This window comes from Rhinoderma darwinii, chromosome 5 (genome assembly GCF_050947455.1).
Source record: "Rhinoderma darwinii isolate aRhiDar2 chromosome 5, aRhiDar2.hap1, whole genome shotgun sequence".
NCBI lineage: Eukaryota > Metazoa > Chordata > Amphibia > Anura > Rhinodermatidae > Rhinoderma > Rhinoderma darwinii.
In genome coordinates, this window is record NC_134691.1 from 12993740 (window position 1) to 13008062 (window position 14323).

Consider the following 14323-nt stretch of genomic DNA (forward strand, 5'->3'; position numbering starts at 1 on the left):
TAATTGCGGAATGACAGCAAACGGACATGAAAATTGTCAAAAATGTATCTGTCCGGGACCTCTCATATGTTCCTCATCCCGTCTTTTTAGTTATTATCTCCAGCTACTTCATGACATTGCCCCAACTAGTGTCCCCACTATCCTCACCATCACAATCCTTACTTCACTAGCTCCTTCAGACCACAAAAAATCCCTACTATCGTATTTACCTCATGTCACTGATCAGCTTCTGTAAACATCCATGACCCCCATTTCTCCAGTCTTTCCCCGTGGGCACTCACTTAGTATTAAATGACTTATTTATTATATTTATATTATTACTGTGAGGTACTAAAGATTACACTTTTACTGTGTGGTGCACTATTATTTATTTTATATAAATTGTTTAGGGGACTGTTATGGGGTCTGTATTTGGGGAGGGGGGGTTTTGGGGTTTTCATTTAGGGGTCTGGTCTGGGGTCTGTAATTAGTTATACGTTTTATATAACTTATTTAGGGAACTGTTGTGGGGTTTTTAATTTAGGGGTCCGAGTTGGGGGGTCAAAATTTATTTGTGTTTCTGTAGAGGGTGGGGATTACTGCAGAATTGAGGGGCCAAAGATACATGGGCTTTAAACTCAGCAGTCATCAGGAGACATTGTCAAGGAGGTCCGGCCCAGATGGAGAAGAAAGAAAAAGAGAACATCTACTATCAGAGAAGACGTCACCTGTGAGTCACTGGATTTGAAGAGGAGTTGTCACCTCTCCTGACATGTCTGATAGAGAAAATCCTTGTGTTACACATGAGATAACAATTCAGGCGCATCTTTAATTAGTACTCTGTGTTGTGACATTCCTCTGTTATTCCTCCTGAAAATGTATGAATAAAATCTAGCTTACATAGAGATTTATTGTAACGCAACTAACTGCAGTACAAAACAATACATCAAGTTGCATGCAATCTTGTGGACTGCAGCTGTCACTTGACAGGTAAAAACAACCAAGTAAAGCGAAGTCTACCACAGAGCGCATTGTCTGGACCCAGCACAATGTCAGACATTACTCAGCAGCTGAATTATATCCGGTCTATCAGATCTCTACAAAAAAAGTGTTCCCTCTATGTCTTTAAACATCATGTTTTCATCTTGATGGATTGCTGATAGTTAAATGTATCCTAATATGAATTCTTATCAGATCTCTGACCTGAGGATTAGTTTTTCATATTGAATCGGAACTCTTAATCCTCTTATATAAGGACAAGAAACTAATTTTACTGCACTTAATAAATCAAAATTTCCATACTTAAAAAAAAACCACCGCAAAAACCAAAGACAATTATTAAAGAGGAGAAAGTGATTAGTCAGGGACGACACAACAGATGCGGTGAGCGGAGATTGTTCTAATAAAGTTTATTGTAACCAAACAAACAGTAAATTCCTCAGGAGAGAACATCCCCTCTCCCCATATGGCGAAATTATTCCTGCACTTCTCATTATCTAAACGCCAGCACAAGTGACATATGCAAGAAATGAAATAAAAGTTGGTTGCGAGCAGCATTCAGATAAAAGGGAAAATATCAGAATGCAAAAATTCACTTTGTCAAAAAAAATTATAATAATTTAGGCCTTCATTTCCAAAGGAAGAAAATCTGTGACATAAATAATAATGGAGGCAGAGGCTGAGATAACGATTCTCCTTCCTTTTACTTAGGCTATATTCCCACGACATCCGTTTTTCATGACCGTTAAAAAAAACTGATGCATTTCATTTGTCAGGCTTTTTTTTTATCCCAACCCCCTTAAACACCCAAAGAAAGGTCATTGTCATGATTGTTTCACAACCCCCTTGTAGATGATGGCACACAGACCTCCTGTATATGATGTCACACAGACCCCCTGTAGATGATGACACACAGACCCCCTGTAGATGATGCCACACAGCCCCCTGTAGATGATGCCACACTGCCCCCCTGTAGATGATGGAACACTGCCCCCTGTAGATGATGCCACAAAGACCCCCGCTGTAGATGATGGCACACAGCCCTTTGTAAATGATGGCACACAGACCCCTGTAGATGATGACACACAGCCCCACTGTAGATGATGGCATACAGCCCCTTGTAAACGATGGCACACAGACCCCCTGTAGAGGATGGCACATAGCCCCCCTGTAGATTATGGCACACATCCCCCCTGTAGATGATGGCACACAGCCCCCTGTAGATGATGCCACAACCCCTCCCTGTAGTAATCTTACAGGACTGTCTCTGTCTATTCAGGACAGTCCTGAACAATTTGCTACAGTTGACAACAATGCCCCCTGTACTAGAGCCACACTACCCTTGTTGTGAGCGCTGCAATAAATGACATTTAATTCCGCCTGAATGCCCTACATACTCACCGATGCAGCGCCGTCTACTTCACGTGTGGCCTCATCTTCACGGGTTCTGCAAGGGAGGCGCGATGATGTCATCTCGTCGCCTTCACAGAACCCGTGAGACTAGAGCCCACACCAGAAGAGGACGAAGCTGCATTGGTGAGCACGTGTCATCGCGCCATCGATAGCCAGCAAGGGAACCAATAGTTCCCTTGTTTCTTGAACCCCCATGTCACAGATCCGATTCAACGGTTGTTACATGTATTGACAGCCGTTGAAAACTGATGCATTTACGGATATTTACGGATACATAGACTTCTATGGGAGCTGTGCGGCCGGGTTCATCGGTCCGTCGAAAAATCGGCCGTGTGAATAGCCCCATTTGGGGTCTATTATTCCTACTGTGGCCGTGTGACGGCCGTTCAAAGAACGTCCGTCACAGGGCCGAGAATCCCTGTCGTGTGAATAGGGCCTTAGGCTACAGGGGGTCTGTGTGGCATCATCTACAGGGGGTCTGTGTGGCATCATCTACAGGGGGGCTGTGTGGCATCATCTACAGGGGGGCTGTGAATCAATCATGACAATGACCTTTCTTTGGGTGTTTTCAGGGGGTTGGGACAAAAAAGCCTGACAAATGAAATTCAGCATTTTTTTTAACGGCCATGAAAAATGAATGCAAAACGGACAGATGGACTGGAAATGGATGAGAATTTGCAGACACTGATGCAAAACGGCCATGAAAAACTGACAGTTCATCAGTTTTTAAAGGCCATGTGAATAAGGCAGAAATTGCAATCAACTTGAAACTTCAATATAATAATGAAAAACATGCGGATTTGCTTGAAATTCACGCAACAGTCTATCATTTTCTTATGACTATTCTGGAGCTGTGGTGTTATCTACTATATCAGTCCTGGTATGACACACCACAGTATTGGTGATATTCAGCAAAGGCCGCACTGCCGCCTAAAAGACAGTAAGGGGAGGCCTCCACGACAGGCTTAGGAGAGAGTAGGTGTCATGGAGCGGGTTAGTGGACCCACTAGGCCGTACCGCCGTTGCGGGAAGGCAGCTGGCCAAACCACAGGAAACCCCAGAAATACAATGTCCCGCACAAGGGTACCTGAATAGTCCAGATGGTGGACGCAGCTCTGGCTCAGATGAGATGGGTGCAGCAGATGGCGCCAAACATGGCGGATGACACAGGAGCCGCAAGTTGCGCCAGACGTGCCGGATTCCTCCGGACGTAGCAGATGACACAGGACGTGGCGGATTCCTCCGGACGTGGCCGATGACACAAGACGTGGCAGATTCCTCTGGACGTGGCAGATGACACAGGACGTGGCAGATTCCTCTGGACGTGGCAGATGACACAGGACGTGGCAGATGACACAGGATGTGGCACGACTTGATACTAAGGCAAAGCACGGGAAACAGGAACGGGGAACAAGGCACGGGTAACAACAGGAACGGGAAACACTAAGGGACCATTTGCAAGACAGACTGGGAAAACGAACAACGCTCAGGCAAGGATTAGAAGGCCAGGGGCCTTCTTATAGACCAGGAAATCGTGGCAGTTGATGATGATGACGATTTCCTTATTGCGCGCACTGGCCCTTTAAGGCCGGGCGCGAGCGTGGGCGCGCACCCTACGGGACATAGGCGAACGGAGCGGAAGTGAGCGCTGGCATCTCCTAGGAGGGAGACGGGGACCAGCGCTCACAGATCCATGGCTGCGGACGTCGGGAGGTGAGTGAACCCGACGGCCCGCAGCCATGGACGCTACAGTATCCCCCCGCTTACGCCCCCTATTCTTGGGGCCAGAGTGAGAGAGGAACTTTTTGAAAAGAGCAGGGGCGCTGAGGTTCTCTTCTGGCTCCCAGGACCTCTCCTCAGGACCAAACCCTTTCCAGTCCACCAAATAGAAAGTCCTTCCTCCTACCCTTTTGCAGTCCAGGATCTCCTTTACCTCGAATACATCAGAGGGACCGCAGGAAGCAACTGTGGAACTAGAAGTCTTGCTGTAGCGGTTCAGGACCACTGGTTTCAGGAGGGACACATGGAAGGAGTTAGGGAATCTTAGGGTAGGAGGCAGCCGCAGCTTATAGGAGGCAGGGTTGATTTGTTGCAGGATCTCGAAAGGACCAAGGAACCTGGGAGCGAACTTGTATGAAGGCACCCTCAAGCGAATGTTCTGAGAAGACAGCCAGACTTTAGTCCCAGGAAGATACTGAGGCTGCTCTCTTCTCCTAGTATCCGCCTTTCGCTTCATGCGATCTACCGCCAGCAAAATAGAGGACCGGGTCTGTTGCCAGATTTGCAGGAAGTCCCCATATGCAGAGTCAGCAGCGGGTACTTGAGATTAAGTAGATACAGGAAGAGGGACTCTGGGATGTTGACTGTACACGATGTGAAACGGAGTGGAAGTGGTGGACTCGCTTGTGTGGTTGTTGTAAGAAAACTCGGCCCATGGAAGAAGCTGTACCCAGTTATCGTGCTGTGAAGAGATGAAGTGGCGGAGATAATTTTTCCATGATCTGGTTCATCCTCTCAACTTGCCCATTGGACTGGGGGTGATAGGCTGAGGAAAAGTCCAAACTCACATCCAGGAGTTTACAGAAGGGCTCTCCAGAACTTAGAGGTAAACTGAACACCCCGATCTGACACGATGTGAAGAGGTAAGCCATGCAAGCGGAAGATGTGCTGAATGAAGAGACTCGCCAGACGAGGAGCAGAGGGTAGGCCGGTCAGCGGGATAAAATGAGCCATCTTAGAGAACCGGTCCACCACCACCCAGACAGTGCTACATCCTGCTGAGGGGGGAAGGTCTGTGACGAAGTCCATCGCAATGTGCTGCCAGGGGGCATTGGGTACAGGCAGAGGTTGAAGCAGGCCGGCAGGCTTGCTGTGAGTCACTTTGTTAGAGGCACACACCGTGCAAGCAGAGACAAAGCCCAGAACATCTTTAGGTAGCGTGGGCCACCAGAAGTGACGAGCAATCAGGTCTTGGGTTTTACGGACACCGGCGTGCCCAGCCAGTTTAGAACTGTGTCCCCAGCGGAGAATTCTTTTTCTGTCTGCCAACCGAACAAAAGTCCTCCCATGAGGGATGTCTCTAACCTGCAGAGGATTAGCAGTGACAATGCAGGACGGGTCTATGATGGTCTGAAGGGACTCCACCGAGTCTTCCGTCTCAAACGATCTGGACAGGGCATCGGCCCTCACATTCTTGTCCGCGGGACGGTAGTGGAGCAGAAACTGGAAACGGGTGAAGAACAGCGACCACCTGGCTTGACCAGTATTCAGTCTTTGAGCTGACTGAAGGTAAGTAAGATTCTTGTGGTCGGTGAAGATCAGGATGGGGTGAGCAGCGCCCTCCAGAAGATGTCTCCACTCCTCCAGAGCCAACTTGACGGCCAGCAGCTCCCGATCTCCAAAGGAGTAATTGCGCTCAGCAGAGGAAAACAGTCTTGAGTAGTAGCCACATACTACTGCCTTTCCTTTGGAGCTCCTCTGGAACAGAAGTGCACCTGCACCAACAGAGGAAGCGTCCACTTCCAGTGAGAACTGCCGAGATACGTCAGGATGATGGAGGATCGAGGCTGAAGTGAAGGATTTCTTGAGGCTAATAAATGCGGACTCTGCCTCTGGAGTCCACACTTTGGTGTTCACACCCTTCTTGGTAAGGGTCGAGATGGGAGCCGTCAGAGAAGAGAAGTTAGGAATAAACTGGCTGTAGAAAATGGCGAATCCCAGGAACCGCTGTATGGCCCTTATGCCTTGGGGACGTGGCCACTCCAGGACAGCCTTCACTTTCTCAGGATCCATTTTGAGGCCTTGATCCGAGATGATGTAGCCCAGGAAGGGCAGAGAGTTCTTCTCAAAGACGCACTTCTCCAACTTGGCGTATAAATGATTCTCCCTCAATCGTAGTAGAACCTGACGGACATGCCTCCGATGAGTCGTCGGATCTGGGGAGAAAATCAAAATATCATCGAGATAAACAACAACACCGACATAGAGTAGATCCCGGAAGATATCGTTAACGAACTCCTGAAACAGTGCGGGAGCGTTACACAGTCCGAAGGGCATCACCAGGTATTCGTAGTGCCCGTCCCGGGTGTTAAATGCTTTCTTCCATTCATCACCCCGGCGAATCCGGACTAGATTGTAAGCCCCACGCAGGTCTAGCTTAGAAAAAATTTTGGCCCCTCGTATGCGATCAAACAGCTCAGAGATAAGAGGCAGCGGGTATTTGTTTTTGACTGTGATCAGGTTGAGGCCCCGGTAGTCAATGCAGGGACGAAGGGATCCATCCTTCTTTTTAACGAAGAAGAATCCAGCCCCGGCCGGGGAGGAAGATTTTCGTATAAAACCCCTCTCCAGATTCTCCTTGATATAGGCCGACATGGATAGAGACTCTGGCAAGGAGAGAGGATATACCCGTCCACGGGGTAGAGAGGCATTAGGAACCAGTTCAATGGGGCAGTCATAAGTCCGATGTGGAGGCAGCGTCTCAGCCTCTCTTTTGCTGAAAACATCTGCATACTGAGCAAATTGGGAAGGCAATCCCGCCAACGACTGAGGCAGGGGAGGCTTGACAGGATGGATCTGCAACAGACAACGACCATGGCACTTGGAGCCCCATTGGAGAACCTCTCCAGAATTCCAGTCCAGGACTGGGGCATGTAGTTGAAGCCAAGGCAGGCCCAGCAGAACAGGATTGATGGTCTTGGGCAAAACAAGGAAAGAAATATATTCAGAATGAAGTACTCCAACCTGGAGCTTCAACGGCTTGGTTTTAGAGGTAATGGGATTATGCAGAGGCAGTCCATTAACTGAGGCAACAGCCAAAGATGTCTCCAGGGGAACTGTGGGCAACTGAAGATGATCCACCAGCTCTTTCTGGATGAAGTTTGCAGCAGAGCCAGAGTCAAGATAGGCAAAAACTTGATGCGTCCTCTCGCCGGATACCAGGGTCACAGGAATAGTCAATTTGGAAGCGAATGCTCTGTTAGGCTCCGTTCCACCTAGGGTTGTCTCTCCAACCAATCCTAGGCAATGGGGTCTCTCCGGCCTCTGGGGACACAGACGCACAATATGGCCTCCATGGCCGCAATACAGACTAAGTCCAGAAGTGCGTCTGTGTTGTATCTCCTGGGTGGACAATTTGACATAATTGCCCTGCATCGGATCCACTGGTGGGACGACTGAGGAGGATTGCGGGACAGCAGAATCCAGCCTGGGAAGTTCTCTCTCTTGGGAACGTTCCCGGATCCTCATGTCGACACGGGAGGCGAGTAGGATAAGATCGTCCAGGGTGGATGGCAGATCACAAGCAGCCAGCTCGTCCTTGATCCCTGAAGACAGTCCCTGCCAGAATGTAGCCACCAAAGTCTCATTGTTCCAGGTCAATTCAGCAGCCAGGATACGGAACTGGATGGCATACTCGACCACGGAGAGGTCTCCCTGGTGTAGGGTTAGCAAGGATGCAGCAGCCGAAGAAACTCTTCCAGGTTCCTCAAAGATCGAGCGGAAGGTCCGTAAGAAGCACAGCAAGTCCCGGGTCTCTGGTCCCTGATGTTCCCACAGAGGATTGGCCCATGCCAGGGCTTTGCCAGTAAGGCGAGAGATGATGAAGGCGATCCTGACATCATCTGAACAGAAGGACTTGGCATGTAGTCTGAAATGGATCAGGCACTGATTCAAAAATCCCCTGCAGGACCTCGGATCTCCGTCATAGTGTGGAGGTAGCGGCAAGAAACACAGGGGGTTGGTACCGGTACAGACAGGAAGTGTAGCAGGCGGAACCGCAGGAACGGGTGCGGTGACGACTGTGGTTGGAGCGAGCAACCGATGGTCTATGGCGTTCAACGACAGGAGGAGCTGGTCTTGTCGTGACTGGAGATCCTCCATCTCAGCCAGCATGGCTTGCGTCGTCAAAGTCTCAGGTTGACCAGCGGGGTCCATGGCCTGAGCGTACTGTCACGGGGCGGGTTAGTGGACCCACTAGGCCGTACCGCCGTAGCGGGAAGGCAGCTGGCCAAACCACAGGAAACCCCAGAAATACAATGTCCCGCACAAGGGTACCTGAATAGTCCAGATGGTGGACGCAGCTCTGGCACAGATGAGATGGGTGCAGCAGATGGCGCCAAACGTGGCGGATGACACAGGAGCCGCAAGTTGCGCCAGACGTGGCGGATTCCTCCGGACGTGGCAGATGACACAGGACGTGGCGAATTCCGCCGGACGTGGCCGATGACACAGGACGTGGCAGATTCCTCTGGATGTTGCAGATGACACAGGACGTGGCAGATTCCTCTGGACGTGGCAGATGACACAGGACGTGGCAGATGACACAGGACGTGGCACGACTTGATACTAAGGCAAAGCACGGGAAACAGGAACGGGGAACAAGGCACGGGTAACAACAGGAACGGGAAACACTAAGGGACCATTTGCAAGACAGACTGGGAAAACTAACAATGCTCAGGCAAGGATTAGAAGGCCAGGGGCCTTCTTATAGACCAGGAAATGGTGGCAGTTGATGATGATGACGATTTCCTTATTGCGCGCACTGGCCCTTTAAGGCCGGGCGCGAGCGTACGCGCGCACCCTACGGGACACAGCCGAACAGAGCGGAAGTGAGCGCTGGCGTCTCCTAGGAGGGAGACGGGGACCAGCGCTCACAGATCCATGGCTGCGGGCGTCGGGAGGTGAGTGAACCTGACGGCCCGCGGCCATGGACGCTACAGTATGTTAGAAGTTCAGCGTGGGGTTCAAAGAGAGTTCAAATGGAGGGGGTCAGTATTATGGTTAGAGGTGGGGTGGAGATTGGGGTGGGAGATTATGTCTTTTGCCTTCTTCCTGCTTTCCTCATTCTGAGGGAAGCAGGGAGAAGAGCAACATCAAAAGATAAGTGAAAGTTAACTTACCTGGACTAATGAAGTCGGACGATCGCTTGTTGGAGCGGCTTGGTTTTTATGCTGCGGCACGTGAACCTGGCTGGCTGGAGGAGACGGTAAGATCTCTCACGGGCTCCCCTGTCTCCTCGGACGTGTTGCCTCGGAGGTCCCGGCGTGCGGTTACAGGCCCGGGTGGCGCCGCTGTGCAGTCTCCCGGCACTTCTGCAACTTCCGGTGAAAAGGAGACTGGAGCGCAGCTACCGACGGTTGCTTCCCCCCCTGCTAGCTCTGCTCACGACACAGCTGGGTCGTCGGCTAGGGCGGTCGCCGGGACTCGCCAGCCACGGCACTCTCACCCACCGAAAAGACTTAGCCCGGAAGTTATCACGCGGGCCAGGCGCCGCAGGAGGTGCCCCTCACGTAACGCAGCAGGTCGGGCTTCAGCGGGGACCACTCCTCCTATGAGGCCTCGGTCTGGCAGGAATCCTCAAACGCGGCGGGGTTCGGCGGTGAACAAGGAATCTCGGCCTGGATTTCCAGCCGCTCCCCCTCCATCCGGTTCCAGGCCTGGTGATGTTCCAGCCAGGGGGCGTGCTTCTCGGCGGAGAGGATCTTCTAGAGATGGGTCAGGAACAAACCCTAGCCTGCAGTCTGAAGTTTGGGCCATATCTGGTGGGCAGCAGGTCGCTTGCCCGGCCTCCTCGCAGGACATTTCCCACCTCATGGGCCGTGCTAGGGTGGGGCCGCTGCCATCTGTCGGGATGGGCAGTTGTTCAAGATCGCCCTGTCGTCGTTGCCGATGTGAAAGGGAGCCGCAGGCCGCGGCTGAAGTGGAGGATGGCGAGTTGATGTCGTTCCATCGTGGGCAGGAGGTTCCGGCTGGCGGGAGTACAGCACCTGTGCAGCCCGGTGAGTATGGTTCTCCTTCTTTACCGTATCCTGCTATTTTTATGTCGGGTGTAATGGGGGGGTAACTTGCGGGCCTTCATCTGCACCTGAGACTTGTTTGACTAGCGCAGAGTGCCAGGGGTTGGCGGATTTAGTGGGTTGCTTGCGCGAGTTAGTCGGGCGGTTAGACAGGGCTCCTGCTCCTGTCGCTCCGGTGGCGTCTCCGGCGGTGGTTTGGGAAGGGACCGGGGCGGGGATTACTCAGGGTGCCACGCTTTCTGTCCAAACGGTGACAATGCCTGCGGGGGCGGTTGAGGCATTGGTTCAGACGGATTCGTCAAGTTTAATTTGAGAAGTTTAATTTGGACAAAAGCAAGGGGGATGAGAGTAAAAAAGAGGAAGAGGAACGCCGGCGGTATAGGCTTATACCGCAGACGTTTGTGAATTGGCTCCAGGCTTTTGCGATTCTCGCGAGTGTGATTGGGGGAAAGGCTCCAGAAAACTGCTCGCCGCTTCTTTGCTATCAAGACGCGATAGGAGAAGCGTATAGGGCGTATGGCGGACAGGCGTGGTTGCGTTATGATGAACAGTTTCGTCAGCGCAAGGCGATACGTCCGACTATTAGGTGGGATCAAAAGGATATCGCTTTGTGGTTGCAGGTTACTGTTCCGGTAAAACAGCGTCAGTCCTTTTCCGGGAGCGGCGGCTCATCCGGGCAGGGCAGTCAGTCAGGCACGAGTGCAGGGTCAAAACTTGGATTCTGCTGGCAATTTAATGATGGCCAGTGCAAGTTCGGTTCCAATTGTAAGTTTAAGGATATTTGCTCGCACTGTAGTGGGTCCTCCCACGGAGCTTCAAAATGTTTGCGCAAGGGAAAGCGGGCAGGAACACAACTTGGTTCAGCTAGTCAAGGGAGTGACGCCAGTGAGGCTGGAAAAGATGGCCCCCTATCTAAGTGATTATCCTGACAGGGCCGCGGTTAAGTTGCTTTATAAGGGTTTTAGTTGGGCTTTTGGTATTCCCGTCCCCCCCCACCCCGCATGTAGGGCCTAGTACGCGGCGTAATCTTAGATCTGCTTAACAGCATTCAGAGGTGGTCTCTGCTAAACTTAAGAAAGAAGTATTGTTGGGTCGGATGGCGGGCCCCTTTCTTGTTCCCCCGGTAGGGGATTTGGTAGTTTCCCCATTAGGAGTCGTGCCAAAACGGAAAACGGGAGCATAATACGTTTCGGTTAATTCAGCACTTGTCTTTCCCGAAAGGTTTGTCGGTAAACGACGGCATCGCTCCGGAGTTGAGTTCAGTAGTTTACACGTCGTTTGATAAAGCGGTGGAGCTCGTGAGGCGGGGGCGGTGCGTGGTGCTCTTTTGGCAAAAAACGATATTGAAGCGGCGTTTCGACTGTTGCCAGTACATCCTGACAGTCAACGGCTGTTGGGCTGTTTTTGGGATCGGGGATTTTACGTGGATCGTTGCTTGCCTATGGGTTGCTCCTTGTCTTGTGCATATTTTGAAGCTTTCAGTACCTTCATTGACTGGGTCACTAGGGCAGTAGCAAAGGGTGGACTCCTTGATTCACTACCTCAATGATTTTTTGTGTGTGGGCCCCCAGGCGCTCTCCCGTGTGCGGTAATTTGTTGTTTACATTGGAAAAGGTCGCGAGGGATTTACAGTCACTGCTGGGAAAGTTGAATTTTTCCTGCCGGATTATGCCAATGGGCAGGGTGTTTTGCAGGTGGTTGGCAGCGCCTACTGCAGGCGTGTGGGAGCCGCATTATTTTGTGCGTTTGAGTGCGGATCATAGGGCCGATTTGCGGGTGTGGGAGGAATTTCTTGAGACGTACAATGGCCGGTCCCTGTGGATGTTGCAAGTGGTGAACACGTTTGATTTGGATCTCTTCACGGATTCGGCGGGGGCCACGGGTTTTGGCGCTTACTGCGGGGGTCCCTGGTGTGCGGGCAGCTGGCCGTCGATTTGGGTGGTTGGTGGTCTGACAAAGAATCTGGCCCTGCCTGAGTTGTTCCCTATCGTGGTCGCCGTGACCAATTGAGGGACAAGAAGGTTCGCTTCCACTGCGATAATCTCGGGGTCGTGTTGGCAATTAATAATATTACGGCGCCTTCGCCACCTGTGGTACAATTGTTAAGGCATTAGGTGTTGTTATGTTTGTCATTGAATGTGTGGGTGGTGGCTGCTCATGTGCCGGGGGTGGATAACTGTATTGCTGATGCTCTTTCTCGCTCACAGTGGTACCGATTTCGTCAGCTGGCACCGGGTGCGGAACCAATCGGCACGGCCTGCCCGGATCACCTTTGGGAGCTGGTTTCCGTTCAGCAGGCAGGTTGATTGAGAGGTCTTTGGCGGGGTCCACCTGGTCTTCTTACTCGGCCAGTTGGAGTCAGTGGGAAGAGTGGGTGAGAAGTTTAGGTGATGTCAATACGGACAGGGACAGGAGGGTATCTCTCTTGTATTGGTTAGGGGAGGCGTATGAGGCAGGACAGTCAGTGGCAAAGGTTAATAAATTTGTCTCGGCGTTAGCTTTTGGTTTAAAACTGCGGGGGTTAGTGGACGTCACTAAAGATTTCCTAGTTAGGCAGGCGTTAAAAGGCTTACGACGGGGCAGGGCAGCGTTAGGCTCTAGGCGGCCTGTTTCTTTTTCCCTCCTTTGCTCGCTCGGTTTGGCGGTTGAGGTGGTGTGTCGCTCAAGGTTCGAAGTACGGTTGTTTAGGCTCGCGTTTTCCTTGGCGTTTTTTGGAGCTTTTCGGCTGGGTGAGCGGGGGGGGGGGGCTTAGACATGATGACGTGGATTTGTACGAGGACAGGTTGGAAATTTTCTTGCGTCGGTCAAAAACTGATCAATTGGGCAGGGGTAAGCGCATAGTATTGTTTGCTATCCCGACGGTTGCGGTTTGCCCGGTTCGTTGTATGGGCGATTTCAGGCCTTATAGCGGCACATCGGATTTCCCTTTGCTACGCCATGAGGATGGTACTTTTCTTTCCAGATTCCAGTTTTGCACAGTTTTTAAAAAATGTTTGGCGGCATTGGCGCGGCAACTGAGGCGTCTCGCTGGGGTTTGGATGAAGCAGTAGTTCGACGCATTGGGAGATGGGAATCTAATAGGTTTAGGTCATATGTTCGACCTCATTTGTTATAATTAATGACTTGTCAAATTGTATTTGATTTTGTGTGGCGGTGGGTTATGATGTGTTGTTTAATGGAGTGTGTGCTTATGGACGTGCGTATATGTTTATTTTCATTTCTGATCCCCTCCCGTGCCTAGTTTGGATATTGGGGCACTCGTTCGTTCATTGGGGTGCTCTGAGTGCGGATGGTCGCCCTGACGGCCGTCAACTTAGGATCCCACGGGTCGACGCAGTACTGCATTGGCTGGGATTCCAAGGTTTGTTATGGAGTGGGGTCTTGTCTGAGTTTCAGTGGTATTCTCAGTTAGACCGGGTCCCTGAGATCCTGGCCTTACATGTTGGCGGGAATGACCTGGGCGTCCGCCCTTTCCGCGAACTGGTTCGGGATATTCGGCACGATTTGCTTTGTTTGTGGGTGTCCCACCCGAGCCTGGTCCTGGTATGGTCAGACATTGTTCCCAGGAAGCACTGGCGTTTGGCGCGGTCTGTTGACCGGATTAATAAGGCTCTTATAAAGGTCAACAGGGCGGTCTCGGCTTTTGTAGCCAGAAATGGGGGTGTTTGCGTTCGCCACAGGGATTTGGAGTCTGTTGAGGGTAGTTATTGGAGGGGTGACGGGGTGCACCTCAACGCGGTTGGTATGGATCTGTGGAGTCTGGCGCTGGTGGAAGGTATTGAAAGAGCAGTGGTCGTTTGGCGGGACTCACAGGCTTGAGGTGGTCAAGGGCCTGTTTCGCTGTGGCGGGGGGAGACCTTGAGGTTGGTGACTACAAACTGGTGGGGGGGTCGCATCGGGGGTATGCGTCCTCCAAAAAAGGAATAATGGTGGAAGACTTTTTAGGGTGTTCTCCCTTTAAAGTGGGTTTTTGGTCGGAGCCATCTGCAGAGGCGAGCGGTGCCTCCGAGCCGGGTTACGGCTGGAGGTAGAAAGGGGGTGGTTGGCAGATGGCTATCTCAATTAAACAAAAAAGGAATAACTTCAAGGACTTCCCCAGTCTTAGTGTGTGTTAATATGGGTGATTTACATTTGTT